This window comes from Lagenorhynchus albirostris, chromosome 6, assembly GCF_949774975.1.
Source record: "Lagenorhynchus albirostris chromosome 6, mLagAlb1.1, whole genome shotgun sequence".
NCBI classification, from domain to species: Eukaryota; Metazoa; Chordata; class Mammalia; order Artiodactyla; family Delphinidae; genus Lagenorhynchus; species Lagenorhynchus albirostris.
Window position 1 is genome coordinate 69,687,781 of NC_083100.1, and position 21,869 is coordinate 69,709,649.

Consider the following 21,869-nt stretch of genomic DNA (forward strand, 5'->3'; position numbering starts at 1 on the left):
TCAATATATGCATCATGGGAGCCCCAGAAGAAGAAGAAAGAGAATAAGGGACAGAAAGCTTATTTAAAGAAATAGTGCCCCAAAACTTCCCAAAAATGGGGAAGGAAATGACATCCATATTTAAGAAACCCAATGAATTCCAATCATTGTGAATCCAAAGAAATCCACACTAAGACACATTATAATCAAACTGTTAAAAGTCAAATACAGAGAAAATTTCAACAGCAGCAAGAGAAAAGCTAACCACCATGTGCAAGAGAAGTTCCATAATACTACCAGTGGATTTTTCAGTCTGAACTCTACAGACCAGAAGGCAGTGGTATGACATATTCAAAGCGCTAAAAGGGAAAACTTCCAACCAAGAATACTACATCTGGTAAAAAATGGGGGACTTCAAAAATGAAGGAGAAATAAAACCTTCCCAGGTTTCAAAAATAAAGCTGAAGGAGTTCATCACCACTGTATCTGCCTTACAAGAAATGCTAAAGGGAATCCTTCAAGTTCAAACAAAAGGACGCTGAACAGCAATACAAAAACATATGAAAGTATAAAGCTTGCTAATAAAGGTAAGTATATAGACAAATACAAAATACTGTAATGGTGGTACATAAATCACTTTTAATTCTGGTATAGAAGTTGAAGGACAAAAGTATTTTTAGACACTATTACTATAAAAATATGTTAATGGATACACAATAGGAAAGGATGTAATTTTTGACTTCAATAACATAAAAAGTGTAACAAGGGGGGAGTAAAAGTGAAGAGTATTTGTATGCAATTGAAGTTAATTTTATCAGCTTAAAATAGATTGTTGTAAATATAAGATGTTTTATGTAAGCCCCATGGTAACCAAAAAGAAAATACCTTTTTGTGTAGAACATCCACAAAAGAAAATAAGAAAGGAATCAAAACATATCACTACTAAAAAAAAAAAAAATCAACAAAACACAAAGGAAGTAAAAAAGAGAGGAAAGGGGGCAGGTGACAAAAATGTTACAAGACAGAAAACAACTAATAAAATGGCAATAGTAAGTTCTTCTCTATAAATAAGTACTTAAATGTAAGTGGATTTTACTCCCCAATCAAAAGACATAGAATGACTAAATGGATAAAAAAAAGATCTAACTATATGCTGTCTAGAAGAGACTTTTGATTTAGGAACACACATAGAGTGAAAGTTAAAGTATAGAAAACAATATTATATGCAAATGGTAACCAAAAGAGAGCAGGTGTCAGGGTGGTAACTATATGCTGTCTAGAAGAGACTTTTGATTTAGGAACACACATAGAGTGAAAGTTAAAGTATAGAAAACAATATTATATGCAAATGGTAACCAAAAGAGAGCAGGTGTCAGGGTGGGTCATAATCATATCAGACAAATAGACTTTAAGTCAAAAACTGTCAAAAGAGACAAGGAAGGACATTATATAAGGCTAAAGAGTCAATTAACCAGGAAGATACAACAATTAAAAAGATATATGCACCTAACAGCAGAGCACCCAAATATATGAAGGAAACATTGACAGAAGTGAAGAGAAAGATAGATAGTAACACAATTATATTAGGATATTTCAATACCTCACTTTAAATAATGGATAGATCCAAATAGAAGATGAATAAGGAAACAGAGGACTTGAACAACAGTATAGACCAAATGAACCTAATAGCATATACAGAACATTTCACCCACCAGCAGCAGAATACACAGAGTTCTCGAACACACACAAAACATTCTCCACAAGAGATCACATGTTAGGTCACAAAACTAGTCTCAACAGATGTAAGAAGACTGAAATCATACTAAGTATACTTTCCAACCACAGTGCAATGAAACTAGAAATCAATAACAGAAGGAAAACTAAAAAATTCACAAATGCATGGAAATTAAGCAACATATCCTTGAACAACCAATGGACCAAAGAAGATATCAAAAGAGAAATTAGAAAATATCTTAAGACAAATGAAAACAAAAACAACATACTAAAACTTATAGGATGCAGCAAAAGCAGTACTAAGAGGGAAGTTTATAGCAATAACTGCCTATATTAAAAAGATGAAAATTCTCAAATAAACAATGTAACTTTAAAGCAGAAAGAACTAGAAGAAGAAAAACAAAGGCCAAAGTTAGCAGAAGGAAGGAAATAATAATCATCAGAGCATAAATAAGTGAAATAGAGACTAGAAAAACAACAGTAGAGATCAATGAAACTGAGTTGGTTTTTTAAAAAAAAAACTGAGTTGGTTTTTTAAAAAAACCAACAAATTGACAAACTTTTAGCTAGACCAAGAAAAATAATAAAGACTCAAAATTATAAATGAAAGAGGAGATGTTACAACTAATGTCACAGAGATTAAAAGGATTATAAGAGATTACTATGAGCAATTCCAAGCCAACAAATTGCATAGCCTGGAAGAAATGGATAAATTCCTAGAAACATGCAATTTATCAAGAATGAATCATGAAGAAATAGAAATTCTGAACAGACCTATAGCTAGTAAGGAGTTTGAATCAGTAATCAAAAACTTCCCAACAAAGAAAAGCCCATGACCAGATGGTTTCACTGGCGAATTCTACCACACATTTAAAGAACTGATGCCAATCCTTCTAAAACTCTTCCAAAAAACTGAAGAGGAGGGAACACTTCCAAACTCATTTTATGAAGCCAGAATTACCCTGATACCAAAACCAGAAAAAGACATCAAAAGAAAACTAAAAAACAATATTCTTAATGAATATAGATTCAAAAATCCTCAACAAAATAATAACAAACTAAATTCAACAATACATTGAAAGGATCATACATCATAACCAAGTAGGATTTCTCCGTGGAACACAAGAATGGTTCAACAAACAAATATCAATCATTGTGATACACGACATTAATGGAACAAAGGATACAATCACATGATCAACTCAATAGATGCACAAAAAGCATTTGACAAATTCAACACCCTTTCATGATAAAAACACTCATCACACTAGGAATAGAAGGGAATTATCTCAACATAGTAAAAGTCATATATGACAAGCCCACAGCTAACATCAGAATCACTGGGGAAAAACCAGAAGCTTTTCCTCTAAGATAAAGAACAAGACAAGGATTCTCACTCCTGCCATTTCAATTCAAAATAGTACTGGAAGTCCTACTACAGAAATTAGGTAAGAAAAAACAGCATCCAAATTGGAAAGGAAGAAGTAAAATTATCTCTGCTTACAGAACATAATCTAATACAAAGAAAACTCTAAAAATTCCATATATAAAAAAATTGTTAGAAGTAATAAATGAATTCAACAAAGTTGCAGGATAAAAATCAACATTAAAGGGGCTTCCCTGGTGGCACAGTGGTTGAGAGTCCGCCTGCTAATGCAGGGGACACAGGTTCATGCCCCAGTCCAGGAAGATCCCACATGCCGCGGAGTGGCTGGGCCCGTGAGCCATGGCCGCTGAGCCTAGGTGTCCGGAGCCTGTGCTCTGCAATGGGAGAGGCCACAACAGTGAGAGGCCCGTGTATCGCGCAAAAAAAAAAAAAAATCAACATTAAAAAACTCAGTTGAGTTTCTATAAACAACAATGTGCAATCTAAAAAGGAAATTAAGGAAACAACCCCATTTAGAATAGCATCAATAAGAATAAAATACTTAGAAATAAACTTAACCAAAGATGTGAAAGACTTTTACACTTAAAACTATAAAACATTGCTGAAAGAAATTAGAGGACACAAATAAATGGAAAGATATAAATGTGTTCATGAATTGGAAGACTTAATATTGTTAAAAACACCTATATTACCCGAAGTGATCTACAAATTCAGTGCAATCGCTACCAAAATCCCAATGACATTTTTTATAGAAATAGAAAAAATAATCCTAAAATTCATATGGAACCATGAAGGATCCTGAATAGTCAAAACAATCTTGAGAAAAAAAGAATGAAGTTGGAAGCCTCATACTTCCTAATTTCAAAATATATTACAAAGCTAGAGTAATAAAAACAGTATGGTACTAGAACAAAGACAGATATATAGACCAACAGAACAGAATAGAGAGCCCAGAAATAAACTCTCACCTATGCAGTCAAAAGACCTTCAACAAGAATAGCAAAGCTGCACAAGGGGGAAATGCTGAAGTCTCTTCAACAAATCATGCTGGGAAAATCAGATATCCACAAGCAAAAGAATAAAATTGAACCCTTATCTGACACCATACACAGAAATCAATTCAAAATAAATAAAAGACTTAAACATTAGACCTAAATCTATAAAATTTCTAGAAGAAAATGGGGAAAGCTTTATTACATTGGTCTTAGCAATGATTTCTTGGATATGACACCAAAACACAGGTAATAAATGCAAAAATAGACAGTGGGACTACATTAAACTGAAAAGCTTCTACATAGCCAAGGAAACAATAAGCAGAATGAAAAGGCAACCTGTGGAATGGGAGGAAATACATGCAAACTGTATCTGATAAGGCATTAATATCCAAAATATATAAGGAATTGCTACAACTCAATAGCAATAAAACAAATCACTCAATTTAAAAATGGACAAAGAAAAAATATAAATAAATAAAAATGAAAATGGACAAATGACCTAAATAGACATTTCTCCGAAGAAGATCTACAAATGGTCAATAAGTATATGAAAAGATTTTTGACATCACTAATTATCAGGGAAATGCAAATTGAAACTACAATGAAGTATCATCTCACACCTGTTAGGATGACCAATATGAATGAAACAAAACAAAACAACAGAAAATAAGAAGCATTGGTGAGAATGTGGAGAAACTGGAACCCTTGTGCACGGTTGTTAGAAATGTAAAATGGTGCAGCCACTATGGAAAACACTCTATAGGTTCCACCAAAAAATAAAAATAGAGCTACTACATGATCCAGCAATCCCATTTCTGGATCCAAAGAGAACTGGATCTTGAAGAGATATTGCATTCCCACGTTCATTTCAGTATTGTTCGCAATGAGCCAAGAAGTGGAAACAATCTAAATGTCCATCAACAGATGAATGGATTTTAAAAAGTATAATATATACATACAATGGAATATTATTCAGCCATTTAAAGAAAAGAAGGAAATTCTGTCATATGCTACAACATGGATGAACATTAAGGATATTGTGCAAAGTGAAATAGAAGGACAAATACTGCATGATTCCACTTATATGAGGTATCTAAAATAGTAAAACTTATAGAAACAGAAAGTAGAATTGTGGTTTCCAGGGATGGGAAGAGAGAAATGGGGAGTTGCTGTTCAATGGGTACAGAGTTTTAGTTATGCACTATGAAAAAGTTCTGGAGATCTGCTGTGCAACATCTGCTGTACTCTACACTTAAACTTTTAATAAAGAGTTAACAGGATAGAATTATTGAATTCTTGGGGAAGCTAGAGGACGTTCAAGCACAGAAGCCCAGAGCAAAAGAAGGCAGTCAGCAATTCCAGGAAAAATAAAAGGCTTTACAAGAAAGACATGTTCCAAAGAGGAAGAAAACTGAAATATATAATGATTTTGAGCAGCTCATGAAATGTTGAAAAAGAAAATTCATTTTACCATGATGTTAAGAACACTGTTGGGGTTTATTCTTCACTATATATATTTTTAGTTATTTTCTTAGTGGTTGCTGTACAGCTTACCACATACATTCAGTTACTAGGCTCCATTAATTGCTCGCTGATTGTGCTATTGTTTTTGACAGAAACCTGGGGCATAAAATGCTCTGGTGGTATGATGCAATTAAACTCTAGCTCCTTTGCAGTTGAGGTCATTGTTTGAGGTTCTTCTGGCCCCAAGAGGACTCTCCTTAGCTGTCTCTTTTCCTGGTTCTCTCTGGTGTAGTAGCTGGCCTATTGTTTAGCCTGTGTCTCTCATAAAGCTACCTACCTCCTCTTAATTGCTTTTCACCAGAACTTCCATTATTTTTTTAATTTAGTTTAATTTTTATTTTATACGGGAGTATAGTTGATTTACAATGTTGTGTTAGTTTCAGGTGTACAGCAAAGTGATTTATATATATATATATATATATATATATATATATATATATATATATCCCTTCTTTTTCAGATTCTTTTCCCATATAGGTTATTACAGAATACTGGATTGAGTAGAGTTCCCTGTGCTATACAATAGGTCCTTGTTGATTATTTTATATACAGTAGTGTGTATATGTTAATTCCAAACTCCTAATCTATCCCTCCCCCACACCTTTCCCTTTGGTAACCATAAGTTTGTTTTCTTTCTTTCTTCTTCTTTTTTTTTAAAATGTAGTTTCCTATTAAAGGAACTTCAGGTGTGAAGTAGGTCAGGGAGATTTTTTTAAATTAATTAATTAATTAATTTGTTGCATTGGGTCTTAGTTGTGGCAGGTGGGCTCCTTAGTTGCAGCTCGCGGATTCCTTAGCTGTGGCTCGCTGACTTCTTAGTTGCAGCACATGGGCTCCTTAGTTGTGGATCACCAGCTCCTTAGTTGCTGCATGCGAACTCTTAGGTGCAGCATGCATGTGGGATCTAGTTCCTGGACCAGGGATCAAACCCAGGCCCCCCGCACTGGGAGCACAGAGTCTTAACCACTGCACCACCAGGGAAGTTCCCATAAGTATGTTTTCGAAGTCTGTGAGTCTGTTTCTGTTTTGTAAATATGTTCATTGTACCATTTTTTTTTAGATTCCACATATAAGTGCTATCTGCTCTTAAAACAATTTCCAGAGACTTTCTATTATTGCTTTCTAGAATGATTTTCACCAGTAAAGTTGTTTCACCAGTGAGAGGGTCCTTAGAGTTCCTTATGCTACCATTCTGGAAGAATGTTGTTTTCTGAATGCCATAGGAGTCATGATACTAGAGCCATAGAGAAAAAAATGTAACCTATGCACACTACTTGACTCTAGAGTGAGAAATATTTAAATAGCTATAACTATGTAAAGGTTTTTAAAATGTGGTTTTAAAAAAGTTTTTTAGAATCAACCTTTAGGCAAATTGTTTAACACTTAACTATGGTTAGAGAATAAAAGATATGTTAACAACCACTACAATAGAATCAGGGGTAGGGAGATAGAAGGAAGAACAGAGAATTGAAAGGAAAGGTAGAATTATTTATCTCTTCTTAAAGTATAAACAATTAATAAATGGAAACCTCATGTAAATGGAGTTGGGAGACCAGATGGGGGAGCCACATGCCCCAAGACAAGTTTAGAGCTCAGTAGGAAGAAGAAAGACTTCCTCCTCTTTCCTGTCAAGAGCTCATCCTGGGAGAGGCTGTCACAATTCAGCCAATGAAAAGCCATGGACTGTTTGCTTACTATGGCCCTCCCGACTCCTTTTCCACCTCTAGAAGAGTTCTTCTCTCCATTTTTGCAGGGGGCCTGCACGTTGTTATGCTTGCTGATCCCAAATTGAAATTCTTTGCAGATCCTGAATAATAACCCCCCTTGTTTTGTTTTGTTTTGCTAGAGAAATAACTGGCAGTCTATTTGTTTTAGGTCAACAATTTGATGGCCCTTATGAGGATCCCCAGAAAACCCCCAACAACTCTGAGGCTGGTGAGCAAACAGGTGTGGTACCAACATTGAGCCCTTGTTGCTCACTGCTTTTTTCATCAACCCTGGATTTTGAGGGTTAGTCTTTCTCCTGGATTTGAGCTTCCATCCACTTTGCATTTTGAAGCTCTCCAGGTTTTATTCAGGATCTATTTTAAGGTTTCTTCCTTTCTGGTTAAGGCCTTGCTCTGTATGTGAGGATTCATTTGGCACTTTGGTATGATTTTGAAATCAGATTGTTCCAGCTGGAACTGGCTAGCCTTCGGCCCATTCCTTTTGGAACAGGACCTGTTCCTCCTGGAACTGGCTAGCCTTCGGCCCATTTCTTCAGGAACAGGGGATGTTTCATTGGAACTGTGCCAGTTCAGCCTTTGGCCTAATTCCATTTCGAATAGGGGCTGTTCTTTTGGAACTGTGCTGAGCAGCTTTTGGCCTGGCTCCTCTGGGACTAGACTGTTCCTTTAGAACTGGCTGGTATTAGGCCTGCAGGTTATTCGGGCTGTTTAAGCTATTTGAGCTTCTTGAAAATTATTCTCTTACTCTAGAGAAACCCTCCAAGAAATGGGATCCCAGTTATCTAAATATTTTGAGGGTCCCCCTCTTACAGGGACCCTGGCCGATTTTTGTTTGAAAACCACAATTCTTCCTCAGGCACATTTCTAACTAAATGGATTGACCCAATCAAAGGCAATTTACAGTATCAATGGCGATTATGAGGAACTTTTTATATCTCCAAACTTAACTTTTCTTAAAGCTGAATTGGACAACCATAGCTCTAAAATTTCCAAAACTGAATGGAATGCATATTTCAGTTGGTAATTTGAGGGTTCCAAATGTTATCAAGAGCCTAAAACCGCCTCTCTGCAAAATAGGACTTTAAGTTTTACTGAGGCAAACAAAGAAAGAAAGATAAAATGGCTTCCTAAGCCTCATGCTCTTCTTCTTTGGCTTCTTTATCTCAGGCTTTGCCTCTGGTGCTACCTTCCTCCTTTCCTTCTATGCCATATACAGCTCCTCTATACCCTCAGTTCCACCATACTAATTCCCTCACTGAAGTTCCCTTTTTCTCCGAAACTCCCCACTCCCTTTTCCTCTGAACTTGTCCCTTAAAATTAAGCCTTTCGAGGATCCAGAGGCTAAACCCTTAATTTCTTATACTCCCTGGATTAAAGGAGAACTGCCAGCCATAGTCAAAGATTTTCCCAGAGTAAATGAAGATTCTCACAGATTTGCTGAGGAATTTAATATAGTCAGTCAAATTTATCAACTGGGTTTCTCTGACATATCAGCTAGTTCGTATACTTGTCAGTGAAGGCCAGGTTCAGCATTGGATGAAAAATGCTAATTGGGAAAATCTTAAAAGATCTCTAGAATTACAACCAGAGACCCACCTACTAACTTATTATATGATCAGGCTCAGGAAATTGCTAGGTGTCTTCATAGGGCAATTTCTAGGGCTTTCCCAAAGCCTATCGATTAGAACAAAATTCAGACTTATACACAAAATTCTGATGAATCTGTTCATTACTATTACAATCGACTTCAGATTATTTTTTAAGAAAACTCTGGTCTTCCTTCAGATGTTGTTTCACCAAGGTAGCTTTTAACTCTATGTTTTTTAGTGGGGTGAACCTGGATCAGCCCACTGAATAGGGTGCAATGGGAAATTGTGTTCACTCTAGATTTAGTTAATCTGGCAAACCAGCTCTCACACTCTAGAGGAGTCACCTAAAAGGGAGACCACTAAAATTCTTAATCTTCAACTCCAGCAAAGTAAGCCCCCTAAATGAAACCAAAACCCTCCTAGTTTCTGCTATTATTACAAAGAGGCAGAACATCAGAAAGGAGATTGGTACAAAGGTACCTTCAGCCCTCTAACCAATGTCCTCTTAATTCTCAATGACATGGCTCCAAAGAACTACAGGGGCTCTTCGCAATCTTCTTCTTAACTGGCTTAGAGAAACATTTCTCCAGATTGAGGATGAAATTCTTCCAGTCCGAACTGACAACAGAGCCACACTCTTGGTGCTCAGCCCCACTACAACAAAGTGGCCCCTGCCTCGGTGTACTAAAACAGTCCAAATAGTGGGGATCTCTAATGAACCTCAAGAGGTTCCTGTCTCTAAACCTATTCCCTTTCGTTTAGGCCCTTTGAGAGATACACACCCTTTTCTCCTTAGTTCTTCTACCTCTAAGCATTTGTTAGGCTGAGACTTCTTAGAGAAGTATCATGCCAGAATTTCTTTCTCCCGAAAGGAGTAAATAATTCTAGGACTTCACAGTAGTCATTAAAGCAGCCAACCACGTGAATCAAATGACCCTTTGACATCTTTTATTTGCTTTGTCTCTGATGGTACTAGAGTTGAATTCAGGAAACACTGATCATTTTTCTCTGTTGAATCAGCTACCACCCTCCTCAGGGAGAAAACCTCCAGCTAATATTGGCAAAATTCATAGCACAACTTTCATCAAGATTCAAACACATCCTTCAAAACTTCTTCCTGGAATTAATCAATAGCCTATAAGTAAAGAAGTCCTTCAAGTTATAAAGCCCATAATAAAAGCTTACAAGGCTCAAGGCTGCATTATCCCTCGTATTAGGTCCTATGATACTCCTATTTTGGGGGGTGGGGGTTGAGAGTTTATTCCTTAAGTAAGAACCAAGCTTAATTTATTCACAAAAGAAAAAAGAGTTGAGGCAAGGGGAAAGACAAGTTTTACACAAAATTACAGCAATAACTCCCTTTGGTAAAATGGGTGGAGGTTTGGGCTTCCCTGGTGGCGCAGTGGTTGAGAGTCCGCCTGCCGATGCAGGGGACACGGGTTCGTGCCCCGGTCCGGGAAGATCCCACATGCCGCGGAGCGGCTGGGCCCGTGAGCCATGGCCGCTGAGCCTGTGCGTCCGGAGGCTGTGCTCCGCAAAAAAAAGGGTGGAGGTTTGTCTAGGATGTCAAAGCAATAAACAATATTGTTATCCCTTGACAACCTGTCATTTCTAACCCTCATACGATGCTAACATCCATTCCCATTGGAAATAAATTCTTTACTCTAATTGATTTATGTGGTACATTCTTTGGTATTCCAGTTGAAGCTAGCCAATACTTTTTTGCCTTTACTTGGGAAGAAAAACAATTCACCTGGACGGTAATGCCTCAGGGTTTTACTGAGAGTCCTTTTTATTTCTCACAAATTCTGAAGGCTCATCTGGTTGACATAAAGTTCCCTGGGGGTTCTGCTTTGTTGTAATATATGGATAACTTGCTTCTTTGCTCTCTGTCTCAAGCCTCCTCACAGGAAGACAGTATCCATTTGCTAAAGCTTTTAGTCTTAAAGGGACATTAGGTTGCCAAGGAAAATTGCAGTTTTCCCAAGCCCAGGTTTGATATTTGGGGCATCTGATATCAGAACAAGGGTTACACTTAAATTTAGATAGGCTTCATGGTGTCCTAAGTTTCCCAAAACCCAAAACTAAGCACCAACTGCAAGGTTTTCTCCGGCTAGCTTGTTACTGCTGAAATTGGATTCCAATTTCTCTCTTATGGCCAAACCTCTGTATTTTTTGATAAATAACAACCCTGACCCAATTTTATGGGAAGAATAAGATGATACAATATTCTAGTACTTAAAGGAGAGTTTGATAAACCCACCTGCCCTTGGGCATCCCTATTCTCAGATTCCCTTTTCCTTTGTGTATGTGAAAGGGAAGGGAATGACTTTAGGGTACTCATCTAAAAACAGGTCAATGGGACCACCATTGACCCCTTGGGTACTTTAGCTAGTAACTGGATCCTGTGGCAAGAGGACAACCCCCCCTTGCCTTAGAGCCATTACTAACACCACTCTTTTGGTTAAGGCCACTGAGAAAAATGTTGTGGGATCCCCTTTAACAATTTTTGTACCTCATCCAGTAGAAGCCCTCCTGACGTCTCAATCCACTCAACATTTCTCAGTTGGCTACCTCATCTCCTATAAAGTCCTTCTGTTAACTCCTCCTCTTTTATGTTCTAATAACCTTAACCCTGCTACTCTTTTCTCCTCTTTCATTGATGAAGTCTTTCAAAACTGCTTAATGCTGGTGAATCACCTCCTGACTCCTCGTGATGATCTGCAGGAAATTCATTTTGGTAATGCTGACCTCCCATGGTTCACTGATGGTTCTTATTTTAAAGGTAAAAATGGCAAATATTGTGCTGGCTATGCTACTGCAACTGCCTTTGATAGTGCTGAGGGAGTATCTTTTCCTCTGGCTACTTTAGTCCAAAAGGCTGAATTATACACTCGTACATAGGCTTGTACTTTAACCAAGAGCAAAACTGCCAATATTTATACACATAGTAGATATGCTTTCAGAGTAGCTCATGATTTTTTTAATATTATGGAACAATATGGCTTCCTTACTTCCAGTGGAAATAAAGTTTAAAATGGCCCCTATGTTCAGGGATTATTGGATGCATTACTTTTATCTGACACTTTAGCTATTATCAGTATTCTGGGTCATTCTAGACTTGACTCTCTGAAAGCTAAGGAAAATTACCTTGCTTACATTTTCACAAGGAATGCTGCCCTTAAAGGAACCAACAGCAGCCAACCCTTTTCACGGTCCAAAGGGATATTTCTCCAAATGATAACTTAGAAAAACTGGCTAGAGAAGCCCAACAATTGACCTCAGAAAAGGAAAAACAAGATTAGAAATTCAAGAATTGTTGGTTTGATAAAAAGAGAAAGTTCTGGTTTGGACCAAATAACAACCTAGCCCTACTGGAGACTCTAAAATTCCCACTCCTCACCACTGTACATGCATTAAATCTTTGGTCTACTGACAAAATGATAGCTTTCATGAATAAATATTGGTAGGGAAACACTAACAAAGCCACAAAAAGTGCCTACTTTACTTGTCCTGCTTGTCTGAAATACAACCCAGGGAAGCCTGCTTTTACTGCTCCTGGACATTTTAAACTGCCTAATGGACCATTCGAGGTCTGGCAAATGGCGTCACACAATTTCCTCTGTCTCATGGATATAAGTATGTTTTAGTCATAGTCTGCATGCTTTCACACTGGACTGAAGCTTTCCCTTGCAGACGAGCTACTGCCTCTCTGTGACTAAAGTTCTTTTGGAAAAGATTATGCCCAGTAAGAGAACTCTTGAACTTCACAGCCATCCCATTTCACTAGTCAGGTACTTCAACAAGTCTGTGCTGTTTGGCTGGTTTTACAACACTTTCACTGTTCTTATCACCCTCAATCCTCTGGTTTAGTTGAATGCATGAATGGCATTATTAAGACTCAGTTGGCAAAACTTGTAGAATCTCTCCAAATACCTTGGCCAAAAGCATTGCTGTTGGTCTTTTAAAATCTCAGATCCACCTCTTTGGGAATTCATAAACTCTCACTCTTTGAGATAGTCACTGGATGCCCAATGCATGTGGCTCCTAACTCTTTTGACCTACAGCTGATAAAAGGAGAGATATTCCAATACTGCAAAGGCCTAATTACTTCTATTAAAAATAAAAAAGTATTTTCGTAGAGCAATCTTTTCAGAGTGCACTCTCAAGAGACAAAGACCTTGAGCATCACACCTTGCAATCTGAAGATTTTGTCTATTGGAAAAGACACATCCAGAAGGACTCTCTTCAACCTTGCTGGAAAGGTTGAACACCTATCAGGTGTTGCTAACTGACCCTTGTGCCACCAAACTCCAGGGAATAGACTCGAGTTCACGTGACACACCTAAAGAAAGCACCAAATCTAATTGGACTTGCACATTATCTGTTGACCTCAAAGTAAAGATTTCCCAGAATTGAAGGAGATGACATCTGATGAGACATCTTTTCCCAGATATCTAAACCAGGCCTATTGGATGTCTGTCACCAAACCTTTGATGATGACATGTGCTTCAGATGATCTCCAGTGTCTGTGATCTTGATAACATGGACTTTAGATAAAAAGTGTCTGAGAGTTCTTCCTCCTACATCTCCTTGTTACTCAAATGTGACCTCAGTAGGTTTCAAGTTTGTGCACTTTCCTTCCAACGTGGGACACTATACTCAGGTAAGGTCCTTCCTTGAAAGGAGGACCAAAAGGCTTCCAAAAAGCCACTGAAACCAGAAAACCTGACTCTTGACCAGCAGTGCTTTCAGAGAAATATCTTGATGAAAAGGGGAAAATGTAAAAAAATGATAAACAGAAACTTCAACTAAATAGAGTCAGGAGGGGAAGCTCTCATGCCCTACGACAATAGCAGAGCCCAATAGGGAGAAGAAAGACTTCTCCTTTCCTGGCAAGAACTCATCCAATGAGATTGTCACAACTCAGCCAATAGAAAACGATGGACTATTTGGTTACTACGGCCCTCCCAATTTCCTTTTCCCCTCTATAAAAGAGTTCTCTCATTTTTGCAGGGGGCTTGCACGTGGCTTGCCATGGTTGCAGATCCCAAATTGCAATTCTTTACTGACCTTGAATAAACCCATTTTTGCTAGAGAAATAACTGGCAGTCTATTTGTTTTAGGTCAACACAAAGTAGAAAGTAAAGAGAATTATCTACAACTCGTGGAACAAGAAATAGAGGCTTATATACGTTACTTGTGGTTATTTGTTTATTTATGTACAAAGGTTACTGGAATGATGAAACTTAGGATATGATATAATTATTTTGGAAGGAGAGATAGAGCAAGAAGAAAGGTTGGAGGTGGGAGTAGAAAGTGAGCTAAATCCATATTCATAAGAACAAAAGTAAATCAGTCCCATTTAATATTGGTAAACCAACAAATAGTAACATAAGCATATTATTTAGAGATATTTAGGTACCACCAAAAATAAAAACAAATCTAGGATAAAAGCACTTTCAGTGAGCTGGTGCTTTAATTATAATCTTTCTTTACTATTTGCATTTTTCAGGATGTTTATGGATTATTTTGATAACAATAAAATGTATTTGAAAAAAGAATTGGTTCCCCTTGTGGCAGCTCTAAATTTACTTTCTTATTTCGATGTGTAAAAATTATCTTGAAGTCCCTCCTGTATCTAGTTTTGTCTTTTAATTTTCTCTCTTTAAAAAATTCAAAAGTTTGCAATCATGGGGAAACCATTCCAGTATTTCTCTGAAACATGTCATACCCTGCTTGATTAGAATTATATGCTCAAGTTATTTGGATTGTTTTCAACTTATGTCATCATCTAATGTTCAAAAAGTGATCCTCTTTAGCAGTATCTGTCCCTGGTAGCTTTTAAAACAGGTTATTCCTCAATGTCATTTTCACTGTAATTCAAAGCTTACTGCTTCTGTGATAAAGAAACATGTTAAACTTGCTTTTTGGTCATTAACTTAATGTACCCATCTTGTCTAGATTCTGAGATAAACAATGCTTAAATAGTCATTATCATTTCTTCTGGCACCTTGAAAAATTATGTTTCGAGATTTTATTTGTAAGGATCACTATAATAATGTCAGAGTTAGCACTTATTTGTAGCCATAATTTTTTCCACTTCAGTTTGTAAAAACTGCCTCATTTCTTTTTCCATGTAGAATAAACATTGTAGAAATACTAAAAACATGAATTGCTTAAAAATTATGATACAAATTTAATTACTTGTGGATATTGAATACAGGATACTTTTGTGGTGGTCTATGTATCAGATAATTTGTGTACCACTTCAAATCCTATCAGCCATACCTCTTCTTCTAGCCTCTGCTGCAGTGATCAGTTCTTCAGAGACTTCAACTGTTCACTTTCAGGTGCAACCCCTTGAAGCCTTTCTTCAGGCTGCATCATGTATCTTTCTTCCTGCTCTTATACTGCTGCCATCCTTAACAATGGGTGATAGAGGTTGCTGGATATATGCTTCCCCTTTTCATCCCCAGGGCAAACATTTGTGAGTTGCATTTCATAAGCCTTCTTAGAGATCCTATCAAATCAAGCATCAGTCACCTATACTTTTGACCAACTAGGTAACACACAGTTTCTTACTGGCTTTATCTCCTTCCCTATATCACTGTCTTAGTCTATTCAGGCTGCCATAATAAAATGCCATAGACTGGGTGGTTTAAACAATAGAAATTTATTTTCTCACAGATCTGGAGGCTGCAAGTCCCAGACCAGGGTGCCAGCATGGTTGAGTTCTGCTGAAGACCCTCTTCTGGCTTGCAGATGGCCACCCTCTCCCTGTGTCCTTACATGGCAGAGAGAGATGAGAGAGCTCCTCCCCTCCTTACAAGGACACAATTGATCAGATCTGGGCCCTACTCTTATGACCCCATTTAACCTTGATTACCTCCTGAGACACTATCTCCAAATACAGTCAAAATGGAAGTTAGGGCTTTAAAATATGAATTTCGAAGGGACACAATTCAGTCCATAGCAATCAGTCCCTCCCTGTTCTTTACTCCCGCTCCTTAAGATCAAGTACCTTCAAGGAAGCCTCTGACTTAGGCTGTGCTTTCAGGGGAACCGAGGATACAGTATGTTTTGTTCTATATGTGTGATAACAGAAAAAAGGATTCACTGAAAGCTTAGTCATAGGGCATTATTCACGATGCTTAATTAATTCAATAAAAAGTTAATGAGTGTCACGCAAGACACCAGGCTAAGTGTAGTATTAAATAAGAGACATGATCCTAGTGGCTTTCTTTAAATGCAGAAGAGAAATACTACACAGTCAATTACATAATTATATAAATACATTTGTGAAATGTACCATAAAGAAGTCTAGGTCACTAATGTAAATAAAAGGGGAGCCACACCTTGAGTCTGGGTGCCTAAAGAAAACAAGGTTTAAGCTGAGATCTAAAAGATGAACAAAATTTAGTAAGAAATGATGATGTGGGCACGGTGGTGCGGGTGGTGGGCTAGAGAGACAAAAAGCAGGTAGAAAGGCCTGAGTCAGGGAGACATGCACAGGAAGGTTAGCATAGCTGAAACAGAAGGGGAGTGGGGGAAAGAGATGGGGATGGGACTGTGAGACAGGCAAGGCCCAGACTGTGCAGACTGAGCATTGAGGGTCCTCGTATTTTGAATGTTAAAATGAGAACCCTAGGAAGCCTTTGAAGGATTTTTTGAAAGATTTTTTTTCTATCCCATTGTTGTTTTGGTTTTTGTAATTAATGTTGGTTACACAGCCCTCATTTACAGTTCATTTCGTTAATTGAAAATATCAGATCTAGGCATATCTAGATCAATTGTAGCTCCAGGTCTCAAGGAATGACCTTAAAGGAAAGTACTCAGGTCACTGAGAGGTCTTTCAAGAAGAGTTACTGGACATAGTAGAGAATTGTGGTAGGAAAGGTCCTCGATCTGTCATTCACCAAGGGAAGTGTAGGTGGCAGATCAGGTGAGCTACCACAGATGCCTAATCTACGTTATCATGCATGATTTCTGAGTTTCAGGTTGGGATCCAAGGACAAATTCTAATATGAATAACCTTTCCACACTTAACGAAGATACCCAGACACTTGTCTAGGGACAAAAAATTAACAATAGAGCTCCAGGCAGCATGTCTGTAGTCTGAAGTAAGATGACTATTTGTTTAAAAAAAAAAAAGTAAGACTTAAAGTATCCACACTGATCTTGAACCCTCCCCTAAATGGAGGCTTAGAGATAACATCTACAGTAGTCTCCAAAAACGATCCATTGTGTCTACAATATCTTGTCCCAAATCTCTGGCTCCAATTTTACAGTTGTGCCAGGATTAGATGAAAAACGATTAGGTGAAAAAGCAAGGCTTGCAGGCCTACAAATGTCTTGCTACTGTTCTGTTCATATATATATGAACTTGCCAACGTCTTTCTGTAAGGCAGTTCACTAGTAAGGGGCAGTGTATTCCCATGATGGGAAATTCCTCCAAATGAATTTTTCTGTTACTTTACCTCAAAAAATAAAATAAAATGAAATGAAAAAGGCCTAACACCATAGGAGCTTGAAGGGAAAACATTTGGGAAAAGTTTTTTATATTCTGAAAATTTGGTAAATGTATTGATGACAAAAGGAAACTAAAATGCAAAACAAAGAAAATATGCCAAATTTCTCACAGGAGTAATATAATAAGAGAAAACTAGCATGATAGTAGATGTATACATTAAGCATACATCTAACATAAATATAAATATGCATACATATAACAGAATATTATTTAAAAGGAAGAATTTTATTTGAAATAACAGAATTTTATTTGAAAGAAAGTTGGGAACAAAAACATTTATTAGCCATTTGATCCCATTTATATTACTAACAAAGGGCACATCAATGGATATTTGAAGTTATTTATCTGCATATTTTAGCAAAATCACTAAATTAGCCAGCTCTTCTGTTAACTTACTCCACTCAAGCAACAAAAACCAAGCAAACTGCTATTTCTGACTCATCTGAATAAAGGCAAGTGAACTTAAGACCTAACTTATTGTAAAATAAATTCTTTAAAGCTATAACTCATGCCTTTACTTTGATTTACACTTGGGAAAATTAATAATTATTTCAAATGAAAATTTAGTCACTGCTCAAAGATTAAAGTACTAACACATTTTTAAAAAGAAGAAGAAGAAATCAGGATAAACCCTTCATCTTGCTGGAGGACTCATGTAACTTGGCTCTTGGAAACCAGTACCATGGTGTCCAGCTGTAAGATTGGCCCATCCATCTTCAACAGCAACCTGGCCAATTCAGGGGCTGAGTACTTCTAGACACTGGTCTCTGGGGCAAATATCTGCATCTGGATACAACAGATGGGTATTTGGTTCACAGTGTCACTTTTGGTCACCCTATGGTAGAGTCTCCAAAAGCAGCTATGATGGGATCCTTTCTTTGAAATGCACAGGATGGTTTCTAGGCTGGAACAGTTGGTAAAGCCAATGGCTGCAGTAGGGGTCAATCCATATATATGAGAACCCAGGGGCCTTAATTAAAGACATTTGGGAGAATGAGACAAAGGTTGGACTTGCCATCAAACTAGGAATGACAGTTGAGTATTTGGCACCATGGGCTAATCAGATACATGGCCTTGGTTACACCAGTTGAACCTGGGTTTGGAGGGCAGAAATTTATGCAAGATATGATGCCAAAGTTTCATCAGTCAAGGGTCCAATTTCTGTCTTTTGGCAGAGAGGTTAATGGTGAAGTGTAGATCATGACACTCTCCATAACTGTGCAAACACAGTGGCTAACATGATTGTGTCTGGCAGTGCTATTATAAGGAATGAAGACCCCAGATCTGCGACCAACCTGTTAAGAGATATTTGCTCAGAAGCTACTCAGAAACAATCTCTTCATTGGTGAAATCTCAAGGAGCCCAATGTTTCTATTCATGAAATTTCCCTTTTATTGGAAAACAAGAATGTTGACTACCAAATCATATTGCATGAAGTGGTGCTGCTTTCCTGAGCAATTATTCATTCCCATGACTAAAACCTATTGTGCAAAACGTTCTGAGAGGTTAGAAACTGGGGTGCATACCTACATTTTTAATGATGGCATTTAAAGATTAGGGTACAGAAATACCCTGTTTATTATTGGGAGATTTGATTTTTATAAAGAGTAAAAATATAGCTGTCTTAAGATTATAAACAGAAATGTATCTTAATGCCTAAAGAAGGCATATTACCTATTATGAAGAAAATTATTTTTCTGCATTTCTGAAAAGAATTTTCTGTTGTTTCCCATCTGTTATCCAAAAGTAAATGAAGCCCTTATGTTTTTCCTGTTTCATCATTTGTGATTTGATAATATGAGCAGAATAAAACTAATGAAAAATATAAGCTTGAATCTGGTTAGGATGGCATACCATATTCCTTTTGCATCTAAAACATCTATATTTTCCCTTTTTACTTTACAGTCAAATACATAAAAACTATTTTCAAAATGTCTGAAGCCCAGGGGTTTTCAGGTGGTCTGCTCTAAAATATAGGCATTGATTTTATCAGGATGTTTTCTTTGCCAGCTTTGCTTAAGGGGTAGATTATTCAGTGATTTTTCCTCCTTTCTTAATGCCACCTACCATTCTTAAGGACATTAAATAATGCTGTTGCTTTAGTTCTGAGTACAAGGAAAAGTGAAGTCTCTATTTGGAAGTAATATTGAGCTGAAACTTGACTCTGCCCCTTTAGGCCTATTTGACCTCTGAAAAATCACACAACCTCTTTGAGCTTCTATTAACTCATTATACATCAAATGTAATTATAACAATTGTGCAGGATCATGTTGAGCCTTAAAAGAGGCACCATAAAATATGCAAAGTTTCCAGTACTATTCCTAGAATTTAGTAGATGCTCAATACAGTATATAAGTTTATGTTATGAGTTATAAAGTACTTTGATATAATCGCATTAAATTTACAAATCATTCTTATGACTGCTAGGACAGGTATTTTTCTCCCCATTTAAAAATAAGAAAGTAAAGCTCAGTAGCAGGCTGGTACCATGGAAAGTCTCTAGTAGGCATAGGATTTCTGGTCTGTACTCTTTTTAAAATGCAGCCCATAGGGAACACACCCTAATAAAATAAAGACTATGTGACAAGCCCACAGCTAACATCATATCCAATGATGAAAAGTTAAAAGCATTTCCTCTAAGATCAGGAATAAAACAAGAATGCCCACTCCTTGAAGTAAGTCAGAAAGAGAAAAACAAATATCGTATATTAACACATATATGTGGAATCTGAAAAAAATGGTATAGACGATCTTATTTACAAAGCAGAAACAGAGACGTAGATGTAGAGAACAAATGTATGGATACCAAGGAGGAAGGGAGGGGATGGGATGAATTGGGAGATTGGGACTGACATATATAGACTATTGAAACTATGTAAACTATAAAATAGATAACTAATGAGAACCTACTGTATAGCACAGGGAACTCTACTCAATGCTCTGTGGTGACCTAAATGGGAAGGAAATCCAAAAAGAGGGGATATATGTATACGTATAGCTGATTCACTTTGCTGTGCAGTTGAAACTAACACAACATTGTAAAGCAACATTTATACTTCAGCAAAATTAAAAAAAAAAAGATTGCCCACTCTTGTCACTTTCATTCAACATAGTATTAGAAGTTCTAGCCAGAGCAACCAGACAGGAAAAAACATAAAAGGAATTCAAATTGGAAAGGAACAAATTAAACTGTAACTGTTTGCAGATGACATGATACTATACACAGAACATTCTAAAGACACCATGAAGAAACTACTAGAACTCATCAATGAATTTAGAAAGTTGCAGGATACAAAATTAATATACAGAAATCCGTTGCATTTCTATAAACTAACAATGAGAACTATCAGAAAGAGAAATTAAGAAAGTAATCTAATTTACAATTGCATCAAAAAATAAAATACCTGGGAATAAATCAAACTGAGGAGGTAAAAGACCTATGCTCAGAAAACTATAAGACACTGAATAAAGAAATTTAAGACAACACAAAAAAGATGAAAATATGTACCAGGTTTAGGGACTGGAAAAAGTAATACTCTTAAAATGACCATACTACCCAAGGCAATCTACAGATTTAATGCAATCGTTATCAAAATACCAATGGAATTTCCCACAGAACTAGAACAAATAATTGTAAAATTTGTATGGAAACCCAAAAGACCCTGAATAGCTAAAACAGTCTTAAGAAAGAACAACAAAACTAGAGCTATCACACTTCCTGATTTCAAACTATACTACAAAGCTACAATAATCAAAATGGTATGGTACTGGCACAAAAACAGAAACATAGATCAATGGAACAGAGTAGAGAGCCCAGAAATTAACCCACATTTATATTAATCTATTACAAAGGAGGCAAGAATATGCAATGGGGAAAAGACAGCCTCTTCAATAATGGTATTGGGAAAACTGGACAGCTACATACAAAGGAATCAAACTGAGCTGGTTTCTGACACCATATAAAAAATAAACTCAAAAAAAAAATAACTCAAAATGGATTAAAGACTTATATGTAAGACCTGAAACCATAAAAATTCTAGATAAAAACTTAGGTATTACACTCTTAGATATTGGTCTTAGCAAATGTTTTGGATCTGTCTCCTCAGGCAAGGGAAACAAAAACAAAAATAAACAAATGGGACTACATCAAACTAAGAAAACTTTTGCACAGCAAAGGAACTATCAACAAAATGAAAAGGCCACCTACTGAATGGGAAAAGATATTTGAAAATGATATATCCAATAAAGGGTTAATATCCAAAATATACAAGGAACTCATACAACTCAACATCAAATAAACAAACAACCCACTAAAAAATAGGCAGAGCACATGAATAGATATTTTTTTCAAAGAAGATGTACAGATGGCCAGCAGGCACATGAAAAGATGCTCAACATCAC

General features: G+C 36.8%; 1 protein-coding gene and 1 pseudogene across 2 annotated transcripts in view; one reads left to right on the top strand and one right to left on the bottom strand.

Moving 5' to 3' along the window:
- SLC4A10 (solute carrier family 4 member 10) overlaps positions 1 to 21,869 on the bottom strand; it is a 222,406-nt gene that overhangs the window by 44,346 nt on the left and 156,191 nt on the right. The window lies entirely within an intron of this gene.
- LOC132521919 (ribulose-phosphate 3-epimerase-like) lies at positions 18,151 to 18,817 on the top strand (annotated as a pseudogene).